The sequence below is a fragment of the Polyodon spathula genome, chromosome 6 (assembly GCF_017654505.1).
Source record: "Polyodon spathula isolate WHYD16114869_AA chromosome 6, ASM1765450v1, whole genome shotgun sequence".
Taxonomy (NCBI): domain Eukaryota; kingdom Metazoa; phylum Chordata; class Actinopteri; order Acipenseriformes; family Polyodontidae; genus Polyodon; species Polyodon spathula.
The window spans coordinates 7,497,723-7,516,597 of NC_054539.1; the positions used below are offsets into that span (position 1 = coordinate 7,497,723).

The 18,875-nt window shown below is 38.6% G+C and overlaps 1 long non-coding RNA gene across 1 annotated transcript; it reads left to right on the forward strand.

Annotated features, from left to right (window-relative positions):
- Positions 1–5,660: 5,660 nt before the first annotated feature.
- On the forward strand, positions 5,661–10,520 carry LOC121316753. Its single transcript, XR_005950447.1, has 4 exons — positions 5,661–5,855; positions 7,438–7,612; positions 9,441–9,572; positions 10,380–10,520. It is a non-coding gene; the product is annotated as an uncharacterized LOC121316753 (long non-coding RNA).
- The last annotated feature ends 8,355 nt before the right edge of the window (positions 10,521–18,875 follow it).

An 18,875-nucleotide genomic window follows, 5' to 3' on the forward strand; every position in this document is an offset into this window, starting at 1 on the left:
ACAGTCTTGTTCTCTGGTCATCCCATTTAAGAGCTTTGATTGTGAGAGCCACGCGTTGCTGTTCTGCAAGGGGGAGGTACGTTTAGTAGCCTGATCAGTTGTTGGAAGCCGTTAACAACACACTGCCAAAACAAGGGAACGACGAATGTTTACACCTTATGTAATAACATCCAAAAGCACTCAATTTATTTTCCCAAGAGGATTTATTACACAATTAAATTGACAGGAGCAATACAGGAGTATGGTTTACATTCTTAACAGTAATGCTAAACAAATGACTTGTAACCAGTGCAAAAATGTTTCCCTATCAAGTACAAAATGTAACCATTACCTCATGGGTATTTATACTTTAATACCATCTAACCTGAATAGATACAGATATCAAAAAGATATCAAAGTTGCACGTAGTGCTTGTGACATAGTCGTGCCCACCCCCAAGAGCATAAACGACAACTGACACAAGTGTCGTCATCATTTTTAATTCCACCACCTGAGATCTATGAACACGTGGTTTCTGCTTGCAGTGCCACAGCGATGGTTGTTGGGGCTTTGGTACTTGCTTAAGCCAGAGGCTATACAGGTGGGCATCCCTGCATATTGCAGCTTCTGTAACTGTAGGTCACTGATCTAACACTGTTATGCCATGTCAAAATTGACTTGGTCTCCCCAGGAGCTAACTTCCTGGTGGGATAATTTTTTAAGGGGCTCAGCAGCTTTGGACGCCTATTAAGGACATTGTTCCTTGCTGGAGACTAAAGGTGGTACTTAGTGCACTCACTAAGCTGAGCTGAAATCTGTATAATTTAAAGCAGCTTTCTTGCTTGCTATCACCTCTGCCAAGCGGGTAAGTGAGATGCAGGCATTTTCTATTGTGAAAGCCCGCTAAATTTTTTGAGGCCAGGACAAAGGTTTTGACAGAGAGTGACAGCGCCATACATTCTGCCCAGTGAGTGTCCTGGGGTACTATATTGACAGGACAAAAAGTTGGAAGGAGTCGGAACAATTTTTTGTCTGCTATGGTCAAGCTCTGTCTAAGCAGCGGCTGTGGATAACAGACAGGGTCAGGACTGCCTATGAGCTGGCCCACTTTCCCCCTCCAGAAAAGCTCACTGCCCTTTCCACCAGGGGCATGGCAGCTTCATAGACTTTATTCCAGGGTGCATCTGTCAAGGACATATGCAAAGCAGTGGTGTGAGCAACTCCCCATACCTTCACTAGGTGATACAGTCTTAATGTGGTGGATCATCAAAACCCTGGTTTTGGAACTACAGTGATAACAGTGGCTTCCCAGTTGACCCTTAGGCATAGAAGTGAGTTTCTCCCTCAATTATTTCAACCTAGCTTCTTGTAATGGGGTTCCGTATGATAACCCACAAGGCAGCCTCTCGGCTTAGCCTTGTAGTATTTCATATAGTAATGGTTACATTCCTATTTCATGGAACCAGGCTTATGATACTAACATAACATTCTCATCTTTTTTTTTTTTTTTTTTGCCCCATACCCAAAAGAAGTGGGTTTCCTTCCCAAGGGCAGCTAACATTCCTGGTAAACTGTACATGGTACCACATTTTGACTTACTATACCAATGATACCATAACAAGATGAAGCACACTGGCAGAGTAATTCGAATACATTCTCGCCATTATAGAATGCAGAGATCTTTAGAGAGTATTGAGAACCAGGTGGATCAATGTTGTTATCATGTTATCATGTACTGTGCTGCTAAATGGGTACACATATTTGAAGATAACAACATTACTTCTTATTAAATATTGCTTTGGTTTCTCTCCACAGTGAGTTTACACTGCACTGTAGTCTCTCACCACACCTGTCGTCACCCAGAGAACATAATTGCTCTGTTTGGATAACAAGGATATTGAAAATGCTCAGTCACAGCTGGAAAAAGTGCACACATTTTAATTTGCAAATCTGGAACCAAAGAGTGACTGCAAACATGTAAAAAGATTAAGCATGCATTTTAGTATTTTTCGCTGTTCAACCACAGCCTAAAATAAATGATGAATAGAAGTCTTGATTTCAATATTTAATAATCTTTGAACCTACAATAAAAATATCACTGCAAAACTACTTTCTAAAATGTGCCGCTGGCAATGCCTAAATTATGAAATTGTTATAAAGTGTGTGATGGAGGGAGATTTTAGTTCATGGGCACTCTGTTTAGAAATGCCCAGCAAGTTTGTCTACAAGAGCTGCTATGCTCGATAATATATTGATTGCTGTTGCTTTTACACATTTTAATCATAACATGCCAGCAGGGTTTGTTTTAAAGGATCTATGAATGTATGTATTTGTTGAATTCCAAGAAGGAGCTAGAAGTTTCCCATCCAGTATTTATCATAAAATCGGTTGGTTTCAGACCCCTAGTGAACACTAATTATTATGATTTTTTGTATTTTTATTTGGCAGACGCTTTTATCCAAGGCAACTTATAGGTGTTACAGGGTAGTAAAGGGTTACAATGCAGGTCAAATAACAGAAGGGAAGTAGAGGTCAGATTTAGAGAGGTTGAATTTTAAGGTGGAGTGAATGCCTCCAAGCAGAGGTAGTTGAGAGGCATTCTGAGATGTGGGAGTCGAGGGTGGGAAAGGAGAGGAAGATGTGAGCATCAAAGGCGTAGAGGAGGTAGGAGAGGAGATGAGAGAACCTAGCATGCGGGTGTAGAGTGAGAATAAGACGTGTCTCAGGACAGATGCCCGTAGTACATCTTCAGAGAGAGCCACTCCAGGAAACTACCGGTAATCACTAGATGGTTGAAGATTAGTGCTGCAGTAGTAATCAGATTAATTGGCTCACCTCTTTCTTTATAGACAGATTTGGTCCAGGTACTTAAACTATAGAAGATTTCAGACATATCAGAAAAATATTTTATATTGCATATAAAACACCAGCAAATTGGTCTTCAAAATATTGTGTAATACTAAAGTCATTAGATGTTTAAATGCTTAATAAGTTCAACATCCCTAAAACTCATACATTTTTTTAAAAGCCTGTCAAAAGAGGTTGGTAATTTTCGAACCCTCAGTGAATCAAAGCGGTATAATCAGTTCAAGCTGATCTAGAAACACCACTGTTTAAAATAACATGACCTGGAAAGTTGTACTCGGGATAGGGGCAATGACCTTGTCTACTTCTGCTTCCTCTCCCTCCTCTGACCTCGTCATCTCAGTCTCCCTTGACTGCCACTCTCTCCCCATCTCCTTCTGCTAAAAACAAGGTGTTATTCTTGACCCCCTCCTACTTCTCTCAACACACCTCTTCCCTGAATCACACTTGCAAACAGAACTTTCCAAGAGTTATTTTATAAATGCATGGGTTGCACTCATGGGTGTAAATGCAGCACAGGGCATTCAAGCATTCAATCCAAATTGAATCAGCCAGCAGAGAAATGTGCTGTAGCAGATGAGCTGGGGTTTTTAAATACCCAAACGCAGATAATTATCGACACCATTGCATCTCTGTCACACCGAGGTTAATGCTGTTGTGCATAGGGTGTGCGTTACATTCCAAAAATCACAGCACTGTTGCAAATGTGATTGTTTTTATATTTTGGCTGCATGTAGTGGTTTATTAATCACAAAGTAATTTCCCACAAACACTGAACTGTCTTTTGAAAAGTTTAGCAGTTTGTCTCTACGTCAAAAAATAAATATATCTATAGAACAAACAGGACAGCAAGCTTACATAGTGACTGCTCATAATAGATAACTCAAGAAGTAATTCATTCTACCAATCCCAAGTGGGAGTGTCATTCAAGTCAGGTAGGTGTGGCTGAATTGGGCACAATAGATCCCTGCATATCCACCTAAAAACACATGTATTTTAATCCTGCCCATCTACCTTCCTTTACAGTAGCAGCTGGAAATTCTTATTAAGTTACCAAGCAAGATGTTGAGGGCTGGACAGTCCTGCAGTCCTGCATCATTGGAAGATCCCCTTGACATCGAACAGGGAGTTATCAGTGCCACACATGCAAGTTGCTGTTTACTGTACACAGAAGCAGGAGGCAATGGGTTTAGTGGACAAAAATTACACAGAAAATGAACTAGGATTAACCCCCAATTTAACATTGTGTTATTAATGCCCAGTAAAACGACCTTGCAGAAATTGAATTTCTGGCACAAACAACACACAGCTGTTAGAAGGTTACTTGTTGGGAGGTTGCAGGTATGGCTTGCAGAAAAGCAGCACTGAAAAGGGTTTCCAGATTGAGAAGGTCTAATCTGCAATTATTTCATTTATTTTACAGTGCTTTGTTGAAATCATCATAAAAACATACCTGATACATACCTGTGTATATGAAATCACTAAAATATGATTTTATTTGAATAGCATTTAAAATTGGGTAAAAACTGTGGATATAAATATTCTGGTTGCTACATTAGATATGCAGAACAGTATGTTTATTTAAATCACATTTACAAAAGCATCCTTCAGATCAGGGCTGGAGGGCTATTCTACTCCCGGTTTAACATGTACAATTATATCATTAACTACTTCAGGGTCTGGATGGAGGGTTGATTGTTTCAATTAAACAATTTAAAACAGGACTGGAACAACGACCAGGACTAGAAGGAAATTAAGCGACTGCAAAAATACACAATAAAACGCTGACTTTGATGTATTTGAAATTGAGCACTTTTCATGAGAATGAAGCACGATAGGTTGCTGCTTGTAATGCATGTCCAGCAGTGAAATTGCTAAGTATGGATACAAAGCAAAGACTGCTGGCACAGTTATTTATGATCAGCGATTTCAGTGTAGCGCTGTCTTCAAAAACAAGCTGTATTGATGTATTGCGCGTGCACATCAATGGTTTTACTCGCCCACTTTCTACAGCAGTTCTTGGAAGCGGACCCTTTTCAGAATGGTCAATTATTTAATAATGTTATTATGTGAAGATCCAGGACCTGTCTCTGCAAAGTGATACATCGTTACTGTCATATTGATTTCTATTTTGGACTTAAAAGGAAGATAAAGGGCATTGTCAATGTCAGATTGGTTTGTGGTCGTTTTTGACTCAGTTTCTCCATTAAAAAGTAAAGGCACCGTGCTTTTCAAAGAACAACAGACGTTGCATTTAATGTAAGGACGTGGTAAAAGCAAGTCCTCAGCCTACTTGTCAGGCTAAAGTGTGATTTATGTTTTGTTACAAAGCACATGAAGGTAATTGAGTTTAGTTCCTTAAAAAAATTGAAGTTAATTAAAGGCTGGAGGAAACACCTTGGAATTGTATGACAAACAGCATGTGGCAAGGTAGATTTTCCGAGAGGAATATTATAAAAGTAATACATTTTCTGGCTAACTTACTGTAACCACCCCTCGTGTTATTACCGGACCGATTTATTTTCTCCTAAACTTTACCAATACATACAGTGGTTATAAACTTTTCATTAGACAATTTTCTGATACTCTTATTGTATTTATTTATTTGTGCAATTTTGTATAAGAGTCTACAGGCACGTATTTATTCACCTGCAAAAATAAGCAAATGTACACAACAAGCCTTGCCGTATAAACTTGCTGTAGACTTCCCACATTGCAACACGCAAGGCTGTCATGGATACTCACTGGTGATATTTTGCAGCACATGGGCTGAAAATAAATACATCGCATAGACATACAGTAGCAGAGATCGCACGGGACAGGAAACCTTGAATACAAGACTGCAAATGTCATTTGAAAACTGTAGTTCTTGGATTTATAAATCACTGTCACTGAACAGATTCCTGAGAGCTGCGGATAAATGCTGTGGGAAGTGGAGCTCGCTGTACTGAGAGGAATTGTGACAGCGAGCGAGAGGACGGAATGGAAGCAGAATGTATTTCCTGCTGCAGGTTGGTAAAAGCGCATTTTAGAAACTAACACAAAAATGACTTTAGCAGCAAGGTAATCTGCTGTTTAAAATAAAGACACATGATCATGACGAAACAAAGACGGGTGGAATTAATCTCAATTGCAAAGATCTGTAAGCAAAAATGTAAAGCTTATGTTGTAGTATTGCTAACTGCCAATTATAGTCAATCTATTGTAGGAACCGGACAGTACCACTCGTACAGCACAGTTTACTGTTGTGTTAACGTGCTGCTGACAGCAATGTACATACACTATTTCTTTAGCTTGCTTTGGCTAACGGTGTTGTCACTAGTGCGTTACAGTCAACACTTGGTATTCAGTGCTATTTACTGAAATGTATCGAAATCACATATTTCAGAACACATGCTCATTATTAAGCACTGCACTGTTATATGTTAAGCGAACAAGTTGCTGAGAAATAGTAAGAATAGCGGAGTCGGATATGTACTGTAAAAAACACATAAATGAGTTTTTGTTTTATGTAATAAACTGCTTGCGAAACTCAGACATTAAATTCGGCATAACAAGTGCTAAGGGTAATATTCTCCGTGGATTTGATATTTGTGACACATTACCAACCAGACGTGCTGTTTTGTCATGCATATATATATATATATATATATATATATATATATATATAATAAATATATATATAATATATATATATATATATATATTTTAAAATGCAATGACGCGATTTAAATTATGAACATGTTAAAGGCTGAAATATTTGAAATAAAATGCATGGAACACGGGATAATTTAATTGGTGGCAAATGTTATGGTACCAGGATATAATGTACAATTAAATGAAACACTAAATATTGATGATATTTGTAGCGGTTTATTTTTTCTTTAAATGTAAAAATTCAGGTGATATAAATAAATAACCAAATGAAATATATGTGTACCTCTAAATACATATCCTAAATAACAATAACATTGTATTTATGAAATGAGCCTGACCTGAAAAAGCAAACAAAACACAAAAAAAACCCTTTGTACAAACAGCATTGTGATTGTTTTTCCAATATGCATTTGAGGCAAATATTGTGTGCCAGAGCCTAATTGCCAGTGTACAGTAACCGTGCTCATTGGGCTGCTGTAGTTTAAGATGCCTTTGACCATGGATACTGTGTGGGGGGAGTTGTCCTGGCATGGAATGACCACTGTATTTTACTGGAAGGTATTTCTTATATGAGCCCTTGGAGTCTCTTATTTCTTCTCCTTCTTCCTTAATATATTAAGAACTCTTGTTTGACTTCTGCCTGTATTGTATTGTAATGTTATATATATATATATATATATATATATATATATATATATATATATATATATATATATATATATATATATATATATATATATGGTATGGATTTTATAACTTCTAGCTATACTTCTTGATGCGCCTGTCAGCACCCTCTTAAGATGTATCTGTCTGGTTTTGCCCTCTGTATGCAAAGGTAAAATCACTGGCTTTCAGATACAAAGCTATGGTCTAAATCAAGTCGTGCCTTATCCTGCAGTAAATAAATCACACGTTTCTTTGTCCTGCATGTTGCAGAAAGCAGTCCTTTGCTGCAGTCTCTGCTGGATGGTTTCGAAGGCATTTTATTGAATCAAGTCACCCTGGACATCTTGACAGCGGAGTGTGCAGCTAAGGAGAAAATCGACAGCTAACTCGAGAAACAGATCCTAGCGTACCTGCATGCCTCAGCGGAGGATGACAAGGCTGAGAGGTACAGTGCATCACTGTGAACTGTCTTTATTGGGAACACGGGGTCCAAAACACAAAAGAAAATACTTTTAAAAACCCTCACAAACAAACCTGCTAAACTCTTAACAAAGATCCTTGCAGGCAGGTACACTTGCTCGTTCTTTAATCACTCTTTAATCATCAGATCACTTGTTTCCACCTCACTTTACTTATCTTGGGGAAAATTTAGGCCACTTTGTTTACATCCTTGACCTGTTTTTCGACTCCAACTCCCTTACAGACTGGTTTTACATTTCACCACACCATTTTAAAATGTGGTCTATAATGCCCATAGTAGTGTTACTGCCTTCTGTGTTGCACAAAGTCCTATATTCAAGATCATTTTGCTATTTTATTTAACATAGCCTTGATCATAAACCAGTGCTGAAAAGCTCAAGTGTGTCTTATTAAGTCATGGTAAAATCAGGAATGGATCAGACTGCTATGCAATGGGAATCTTATTTCCATCGCTGCTGCTGTAATTGTTTTGCTGCACCTGCCTATGAAAACATCTTGTCAATATCATAAATCCAAACTTTAATCAGAATCCTCTCAGGGAGTCAAGCGGCAAGCAAGTTCAATATTTTGTTTGGTTCATCTGTCCGTTATTCTGTGAGTGACGGTTATTATTGAGTTGGGTCAAAAAAACACAATAAAAAAGTATGATTTATTTGTTAGAGTTTGAGTGGGAGACAAACCCAAGACTAAAAATCCCTAAGGTGAGAACTCTACCCGCTTAGCCCCAAACACAACGATTAGACAGTCAGCAGGTATTCTCACAGCCAACACAGTGAGTGTTGCGCCTGATAAGTTGTACGCGCTTTTTCCTGACAGACATTCATGTGGTATAGTGTTACAGTGCTGTGCCGATGACAAGAAACACAAATAATTGAGCAAAACTGATTCAAAACATTACGTACAATGCGGCCGTCATGTGTTTTGTTGTAAAACTCAATATCCTGTCAGTAACACTGTAGGCTGTTGGCCAGGGGTGTCCAATCAGGAACCTGGAGGGTCATTCCACTCCTTTAACTGGTAAAATGATATAATTAACTACTTTAGGGTCTGGATGGAGATTTATGTGGTTCAGTTAAACACATTTAGAACCGGTTTGGAACAAAGACCAGGAGTGGAGGAGCCAACTGTGGCCACCCCTGCTGTAAGCATTAATGCAACAGTGTCAGGTAGAGGACTGATTTTTATCAAATGTGGTGCTGCTAGAATTTTTATGGCCTGTTCTGTTTTACCAGCATTTGATGCCATAGGACAGTACTTTGAGGGGTGCCGTGGAAAGCATGAAACAGCAGAGGAGAACATACTGAGTCATTAAATAGGGACTGTTTAAAATGTAATGCCTTCCTGCACATTGTTTTTTTCAGAAGATTTTCAGAAGTTTTTACTTGTAATGGATTTTTGAAGCTGTATTTTAAATTATAATCTGGTCTGTTACACTGTCTAATTACATAGAGCAAAATCCATCAAAAGAGAGACCAACCCTGTAATTCACCTAGCACACCAACAACACTTACTCGAAAGAAACCATTTAAAGGAGAACGCTGACAATAGGGTCAGCAGCGTTCACAGTGGAAGTGGATTGAAATAGTGTTAGCAGTTTGGGTCCTCTTGTTTATGTCTTTGATCCTATTTTATTTTTTTTAAAGCCTGTAGTTGAAGCGGGTGTGGTGTACAGATATTATTATTTTTGACCACAAGTCAAAATTTATGCCACCTTTGCAGTGAACACATTTGTAACACCCACTGCTCCTGTATCCAGGATTACAAGTGGTTAATGGAGTTTCTTTCTTTCCTAGCAAGGAGATGTGGTGTTTGTGCTTGGCGTGGCCAGTTTGCAGCTGTCTGCTCAGAGTAACTGGACTGGGCCTCCTGTTCATATCCAGCCCCAGGGATTCCTCCCTGTCACTCTTCTCCAGCAGTTTGCAGAGGTATGTCACTGTCTCAGACTGTACTGCAGTACTGTGCCATGCTTCTGTATCGGTATGCCCTAATGTCCCCTCATGTGGGTCATTCATTCACGCGTTATTGAATTCTTACCACCACACTGCTTAGTTGCATGTTGGCCATACTATCAGCTGGACTAGTTTGTTAATACACTGCTGCCATTGTAAATGACTGCATTTTCCAACAAGAATTGATTTCTACAAACCCCCAGTGATTTGAATTCTGTTATCATCTGTCATTGTGATATTTGTTACATGTGGTAATATGAAGCTTAAAAATAGTGTAACGGAAACAGTAACACTGTTATATTATAATATTGTTTCCCAGTGTATGTTTTCTGAGCATGTTTACCAGCATTCAGTCGCTGGAGAATCTGTCTCAACGCATCTTTGTTAGTGTTCAGTGCTTCTGTCACTTTGTTTGCTCTGGCAGCATCTGACCTGGATATTTCAGCACGATGGGGAGATGCATGTCAGCACTTCACTGCTGAGCAGTCATATTGCATGCACAACTTTGCTGTCAACAGTGACACTATATATTTGACACACCTACTGTTGCACCGTTGTTATTTTACGATTGAATAATTCACAAATGTGGATAATTCATGGTTAGGCCACAATGACAGTGAACTGTTCATGTACTATAACGTTACAATCTGAAGACTCGTCTCAAAATCACTGCCCTCAATATTTCGCCTTTTTGTTCCGGACTGCAAGTAAGAGCTGCTTGTAGTCTGTGAACAGTCTTCTTTACGATAGGAGGTATTTCTGAACCTGTTCTTTTCTCCTCAGCCTCAAGCAGCAACAGTCGCCATCCTGAGCAGCCTGGTCCTTGATGGAGAGTCAATCTACAGCCAGGTTTTACTGCTGTTAGCCGGAGTGATCCTTGTGACCTGCAGCTCTAAACTGGAGCACTTCCAGGTGGGGAACAGTTCAGGCAATACCAGTTCTTTACAGTCTCTATCCAAATGATTTATAACATAAAGTTGAACAAACTAGTTCTCTTCAAAATCACTGAAGGTATGGGCTGTGGGTTTAGATTTATACATGCGTGAATATTAAAGTTTATATATTTAATAATATGTTTGCATGTGTGCTATTTAAAAAAAAAAAGTGTACAAAAATGTATTTAAAAAAGTAAATAAAAAGTACTGAAATGAAGTCAAATTTAGTTCTCCTAAGAAAAGCACCGGTGACACAATTCAATACGTTTCACAGCTGTGCATGTTACTGAATCAGGAGCAGGGATTGGTAGGTCTGGTGGTGGGTGGATTTTCAGATGCTGCAGTGTTCCTCTACCCCCCACTAGGTGTCACTGTTGGACATTATGCAGTCCTGAAGGTTCCAGACCCTAACCCCCAACCAGTGCAGCTCCCAGATTCTTTATGTTGATTGGTTCATCTGTCCACCATGTTTTCAGCAATGCCTGGGTTTCGTAATGGTGGAGGCTTCAATTCTGTAATTGCCACCTTTGATACTCCCGTTCCATCCAATGCACTGATAGCTTTGAAAAAGGGTTTGTGGTGGACATGCAAACCATTTCAAGTCTGTAAACTCACCAGTTGCCTTTGAGCCGCAAGATGTAGTTGTGGGAGCAGTTGGGCTGACAAACATGCCAGGGTATTTACTTTAGTTTTGTAACAGCGCAATTAACGAAAACATTTGTATATTGTCTTAGCCTGATATAGTTTGCACTATAAGCATTTATCTATTATGGCTAATTCACAAAGAAGCACAAACTTGGGAGGGAAATAAGATTGCATAGGAGTTTTATTACAGTCTGGATTAGCCACAATGTATAGGTAAGAAGCTCAGGCGTGTTCTATTAAACTCATAGTAAAACCAGGAGTGGATCGAACTGCTGTGCAGTGGGAGTCTTTATTTCCATCCCTGATGTAACTCAACCAAAGTAAAACATCCAGAATTGGAGTGTTAAAATGGTCCATTGTTAAAACGAGGTTCCTTTTTTACTAAGCAATGCATAAGGTGTACTAGAAATGAAATACTAACAAATATCTTAGCTGTCTCTTGAGGTCTTTTTTCCTGAAGTACATACATGTTTAAGTGTCATGCACCCGTACAGACCATTAGTCAACATCCAGTGCTTTATGTGGCCCTGTGTCTCATTTTAAAATACTGAGGGAAATATTGGCTGATACCAGATGGGGAAATGGGTTTAGTCACAGAGCGCAGTGGTGTTCTGTGCAAGAATGCCCATAGTCTTCTAGTAGATGATCCAGCACACAAGGGAACATTCTGATGTCCCCCTGATATCCACAGTAAACTAATAAGTAGAACTAGTCACTGCGTGATTTGCACAGCGGCATATTTTAAAATGATTAATCCTATTTTAAAAATATTGATTTAGGCTTCAGGTTTAATATTTCAAGCAAGACAGCATGACATCTTTTTTATTATTTTCCAAATTTTCACTGCAATGTCTCAGAACACTGAGTAAAACATTAATAATTTAAGTTCAGAATTTTAAAGCAATAAACCAAAACGGCTTGGTTTGCAAATTGGTTTAAAATAATAATACAGTGCTCTGCAGTCGATCGATTATTCACGGTTAGACCTCGTGACAGTAAATTATACATGTATGTTACCTTTCACTAATTGAATGCCCTAGGTTTTGTTTAGTCAGATTACAAAAAAAACTAGGGAGCATTGTATTATTATTATTATTATTATTATTATTATTATTATTATTATTATTATTATTATTATTATTATTATTAAATATTCCCCTTGATTGGTTAATTTGTTTATTGTGCAAATTTAACAGACATAACTGATTTCTCTTTCTACATTGATCTATATGCAGTACTAGGCCAGGTGGTAATATACACAGTTATAGTCAAAAGTTTACATACCCCAATGGAAATGTATAATTTCTAGAAAACAAAGAATTGTAGGAAAAATCTTTTGTAGCAAAAGTTTTGCTTTTGTGGATGAAGAAAAAAATTTACAAGAAAGAGATGTCTACAATTTATTTCAGAATATTTTTTTGCAAAACTCCAAAAATACTAATTCAAAAGTATTCATACCCTTTGATGTTATGATAGTATTGTCTACAAGGTGCTGGAAATTTCAATGTGATAATGCAAATCCTGAGTCTAGAAAATGCTGGATTGTAGGTGAGCATATGAAAGAGTTAGGCATAGGATGACTGCAGTCATTACCAAGACGTCAATATGGGAACAATTAAAAAGCTATCTGAAGACCTTAGGCAAAAAATTATTTATTGTCATAAAGCTGGAGAAAGATACAAGAAGATTTCCAAGCATTTGAGTTTCCCAATTTCAACTATTGTTTCTATTATCAAGAATCATGGTATCATGGTACTATCAGAACACTCCCTCGGTCTGGAAGAAAGAAGGTTCTTTCACCAAGAACAAGTAGAAGAATTGTGAGGAAGGTTAATAACAATCTGAGATTGACAGCCAAAGATATTCAAAGTGAATTGGCTACAAGTGGGACTTATTGACACCCACTCAATAATGCATCTGAGGTGTACAAAATGCACGTTTTAAATGTACTTTTAGGGCCTGTTGTGAACAAAAAAAATATTGATACTGACTGAGCACTTAAGTTTGGTCTTTTTTTTTTTTTTTTGCCAGTGCCCATGGCTGTTATTTTTATTCCACTTTTTCATTATTGTGTTAAAATTTTTGTGTTATATTTAAATTCAGATTAATTGGGTTTAATTGGGTTGTTAACTACGCACTGGGGTTGACATCCTGAAGTAACCGTAGAAACTTCAGAGTGGCCGTGAATTCTGAAATGACTACTCCACTCCTGTAGCGATTTTCTGCAGACGTTTTGCTGTATTGTGTCGGAGCTGAGTTTCCTGTTCGCTGGGTGCTAGTACAGCTGAGTTCCATTTGAAAGTGCTGCTGCGTTCCTCTGCCCTCTCTAGCTGTTGCTCTGGTGAACCCTGCGATGTGTCTCCATTCACCAGCAGCTTCTAGAGGAGCAGTCCCCGCAGCTCTTCACTGTGGTCCAGGGCTGTGCGGAGGAAGGTACAGTATGACTCGCTGCTTCTGTGTCTCAGTGGGAGTATAATAACAAGCTCCTGCTTGAAGGTTGCTTTGAACTTGAGCAGAAAAGTACATGCCAGTAGAGTGGGAGTACATGCCAATGAGAGTCTTACTTCCATCCCTGTGTTTTCAATATTCTTTCAGTTCCCTGTTTGATTGTGTAATGTGAGTTTGTTTGTTTGTTCAAAACGCTCAGAAATAAAGACATTTAAAAATGTTTGATGTGGAATGCTTGGGAGAGTAGGGTGTAACCCATGTTTCTCAGTCAGGTATTCTAAAAATGTGCCTACAGAATGGACTTCAGTAATTTACGGACTATTAATATACCGATCCTCAGAAGAACTTCTGAAAGAAACTGCCGTTCAGTCTGTCATTATTTCTAATGTTGCATTAAAAAACACCTTGTATCTCAGCAGGGCTGGAGCTGTTAAACTCTGGAATCTGCTTTAAACTAACAATTATTTTAATATAATGAGATCTGCTGAGCGGAGAGAGGAACTCCTGAAATCTCAGTTTATAAATGAGCCTGAATTGTAGTAATCATATTGATATTACTTATGTAGTGAGCCAGCTGGTCTTCTTGTTCCAGTTAACAAGATGGTAGTTGAACTATAAGGTTCTTAATAATGCCTTCCACTCTAAAGAGTAGCCTGGCATAATGTTTGAGAGATATCACTGAATTTATAAATATATAGCTTACTAGGCCTTTTAAATTATATCAGTCCTGATTGGAACATGTATAATGAATCCATATCTTGGAAACTGGGACACACAACATGCGTTTACACTTGCTCAAATATTCAGGAATGAGCAGCCAAGAGGACGTATTCCAGAAGATTTTGCTAGTGTTCTGGAACGTGTCCTCTTATCCTCTCAAAAATTGGATTTTGAATCTGACAATTTCAACAAAATTCCCAGCAGGCACTGCACGTAAGCCAACCACGTCATCACTTTGCTGCCTTCCTGTGATTAACTAGTCAGAAGCATTAAATACTGTGATTACATATTCACCACATTTATATGTTACATGAACACAGTAAAAGTAAAAAATAAGTTGAAGTGTTTTGCTTACTGTGCCGAAAGGATAGGATTGATGTTGAAGGTGTGTGTTCTGTGTTGTATTGACATCAGTGTTTGTTTATGTCTAAGGAGTTTTTGTTAAACCTGTTTATTTTGGCCACTGTGCCTTTTTGTTTTGATTAAATGTGAGCTTTAACACTTTACTGCAGCTCTTCTGTGTCTGAGTCTTCTTTCTTTTCCCTTCAGTTGTGTGCCAGCCCCTGGGGGCTCCCATCCACAGTTGGCAGTGCCATAGCTTGGATTTGAACTGGCATTCTCCAAGCTATAGGGTGCATCCTGCACTCCAGGCGGAGTGCTTTTACCAGATGCGCCAGTCAGGAGCCCCGTTATATGCACCCCTTCTAAATGATTTTGGACTGCAAGTATAAACGCAGCAATAGTGTAGTGGCAAAGTGAGCTCTGTTTCAACTGAGCCACTACTGACAGTGCAGGGTAACAGCAGATAAGACATAGCAGGTAAATGGCTGGTTTGACAGATTTGTGTGTTGCAGTTGGGTAAGGTAATCCAGCATTGGTGCTAACTGGGTTCTGCTGCACTGTATGTCATTTCTGGCTTCCTCTTCAGACTTTAAATTGTAATTAATTACACCTAAACACCTGGCATCTAGGATATGTTGGATTAAAGTGCCTAGCAAGGTGTTTTTCATTGCTCCTGGTGGCCAGATTACTTGCAGGGCTATGTGGTTTTTCCAGGATATTGTGACCTTTTTACCTGCTTTATTTACCTTGCCATTCCTTTAAGGTGCCTGACCCTGTGTTCTTTCATTTCCCATCTGCAATTGCACCCTTTCAAACTCCTGAGGAGTTTGCATATTCTAAGTAGCAGATTACTACTCCAGCCCCTTGCATACAGATGACCAGAAAACATACTTGGCTTTTATTGCATGCGGCTTAATAAGTGTCAGCAATGTGTCAGATCTACTGAAGCATAAACCAAGTTGAAAGCTGGCATTGCACTTTATCTGCATTTGTTCCATCAGAGCACTGTACTTTTTTTGGAGACTGCTAACTAATGCTGATTAGAGGAGACCAAACAAGTGCTGCATATCAACAAACATGGGACTCTCAGGTGTTGATATTCTAGATTAACATAACAATGTTGCAGCACAGTAAGCACAGTATCTCAACAGGGGTCTCTGCCATACAGTAAAATCTGAACTGAGTGGAAATCTGGCTCTGTTTTATGATTTTTAGTTTTCTTCTGAAACAATTCCAATGTAAAGCAATAGGACTCTCTGTGCCACCTACTCCAATCTGTCCCATTCCATTTCAGATCTGATTGGAGGAAATCCATGATCCTCTTGTGTCTCTTTCACTTCGTCTCAAGTTTCATCTCTTTAAGAAGGGACGACCATCTGAGAGTTGTGCACTCTGCTGTTAGGTTTTTCTTTTTTGGCAGTATGTGTCCGAAGCACACATACTGCATAAGCTGTCTTTCTCTCTCGCTCTCGCTCTCTCTGAGGAAATAACTCAAACCTCCATATGGCATTTTGCTAAAAATGAAAAAAAATAAATTGGACCACAATAGCCAGACTCCTTGGTGTAGGGAGCGGCGTGTTTCAGACGCAATAAAAATTGTACATTTGGGAAAACCTATGAATTAAAACAAATATAAACTAAAGAGCAAGCTTCTTCATTAAACAGATGGATCTAAGATAGGAAAACACATTGCACAAGTAAACATTTTTTAAAATTATTATTATTATTATTATTATTATTATTATTATTATTATTATTATTATTAATAGTAGTAGTATTGTACTGGCTTAAGAAGGAACTTTACTTAAAAGTAAAGTAAAAAATGTAAGTAATCCAAAAATCCACATCGAACAACGTTTATCCAACACATATCCAAAGCAGAATTTCAATTGACCTGTGTTACTGGTATCCTTAGTATAATATATTATGAGAGATTATGTTTTATACATTAGCGGAGGTGCATCTCATCCTATCCTTTCCCTGCCAACAGGGGTCTCTGTTGTACAGTGGTGTTCATAGATTCCTTTGGTAGGGGAGGGTTAGGGTTAGGGTATTTACTACATAGATAAACAGAAAGTAAGTAGTGTTTCGTAGAAGTACAGCACACACATAGCATGTATGTATTCTGTACATGCAAACGTTTAACTGTGCTGGAATGAAAAACAGTATATTCAGTTGAGGAGGCGGTTGTTTTATTGTAACGATTAGGAAGTAAAGCTATGTAAAGTATGCATATGGTATTTAGTTTGAACTTTAAAGTTTATTTGCTGTTTAGAAAATGATAATAAAGTAAGAATAACTTGCCAGCAGTTTCACATCACTTGTTTATGCTGTTGATTCTAAGTCTCTTAAGCCACTGCTTTAGTATACACAAACCTCTTTAAGAAAACACAACAGCTGCTTGTTCTCGTTTAGCAACCCATCAGCATTTGAAACGGATGATGACATTGCTCATTAATAGAACCCATGCATTCCTGGTGAATGAGAGCTTTTTTTAAAATTTTCTAGATAAGTGCTCTTTTGGTGCCAGCTGCATTATGAACCCGGAAATGGCAAAACAGGGGTCACATTGCAATTTCTCTGACCTGTGTCTGTTTGCATCCCTGGAACAACAGAATTGAGATTAGATATCATGGAGAATAAATTAACAATTAGCAGTGCATCTGTGTAGTCCTTAAAATTGAATACTGGGGGTCCCCAAGTGACCCACGTGGTAGAGGCACAGCCGTGTGGTGTGCAGTGTCATACAGCACAGGTTCGCATCCTGGCTGTGCAAAGATTCTGAAGGGAGCGTCGTATTGGCTCTGTTGTTCCTGTGGGTTAGGGAGGCAAAACCGGCAGGGACTTTTTCTCTTCATCATGCTACAGCGAACCCAGCTGGAAACTTGCAGGGCTGGCCCTTGTCCTCCAGAGGTCGGTAGCTCGCTGACATCCGTTCTTGAGTTTCTTGGTGAAAGAGGAATCTGGCTTGGTGGTGGGATCAGAGGATGCCCACAGAACCTTCGGATCTTCTGAGCTGTATGGTGAATTACCGTGGTGAGGAGAAAAAATAATAATTGGAAATTCCAACTTGGGGTGAAAATCGGGGGTAAAATAATTGGGCACATCTACATTTTTAAAGAACAAAAATTATGCAAATTTGAATATAGATTTTTAAGCACTGTCTCAGTTTTGAGATTGACAAACAGATTTCTCTGGAGACAGCTGAGTAGAAGTCCTACATAATCACAGATAATTAAGGTAATCGCACATGTTAACCATTTTCTGACAGTATGGGGTTCTGCAACCTTACGCTGGGTCCGCGGCCTTGATTTCGTAGCACAACTTGTTTATGGCAACTGATATGCTTGTAGTGTGAATGGTGTGACAATTAGAAAGGGTTTATTTACAAGCAACCAAATGCCTGTACAGGGATACTTTCCAGTCGTAAATCTGTTAGCCACCAAAGCAGGTGATAGACTTTTGCTGTTTACTAGGCTTTGCGGTAAGTAACAACTTTGCTTAACCCAGGGTTAAAAAAAAAATATATATATAAATAATAATAAAACAGATTTAGGGACACTGGAATCTACTAGCCATATGATTAAATGTGACAAAGAAAATGTTTTTGTTTGTTTGAAAAACAGAGGAAGTCCTTTTCCACCCCATTTTCCCGGTGATTTATATTCTGCCAGTCTTCTTGCAGTGACTGGGTTCTGTTTGCTCTGATGTATGTTTTGCTGTGGATTTTGCTGTAGAACTGTGTGTGTTACCCAGAAAGCATCGGTCACTCATACATTTGCGCATTTACCATAGAGAAATGTAACTTCTGATGAACTGTGACCTACGTGTGTGGCTTCTATATGAGGATGGAGACTGTTGGACTGCAGTACATACTGTAGTTTGTCAGGCTTTCTCGGTTTTAGATGTACATTCACAGCTACAGGGGGTATCTTGTGTGTGTGTGTGTGTGTGTGTCTATATATGTATATAGTGTATAACAGAACAGGCCATAAAGTTTAATTAACACATTTTTCTGTATTGCCATGAACTTTGAATCCTCTTTTTCTTGAATGAAAGAAACAAGGCCATATTTTTTAAACTGGACCACCCCCCCCTTTTTTTTTTAAAATAAAGCAGAGTTTATTTAACTGTTTTGGCTTTTGGGTTTCTTTAACAACAGTCAATCAAGTTTATTCATAAATAAACT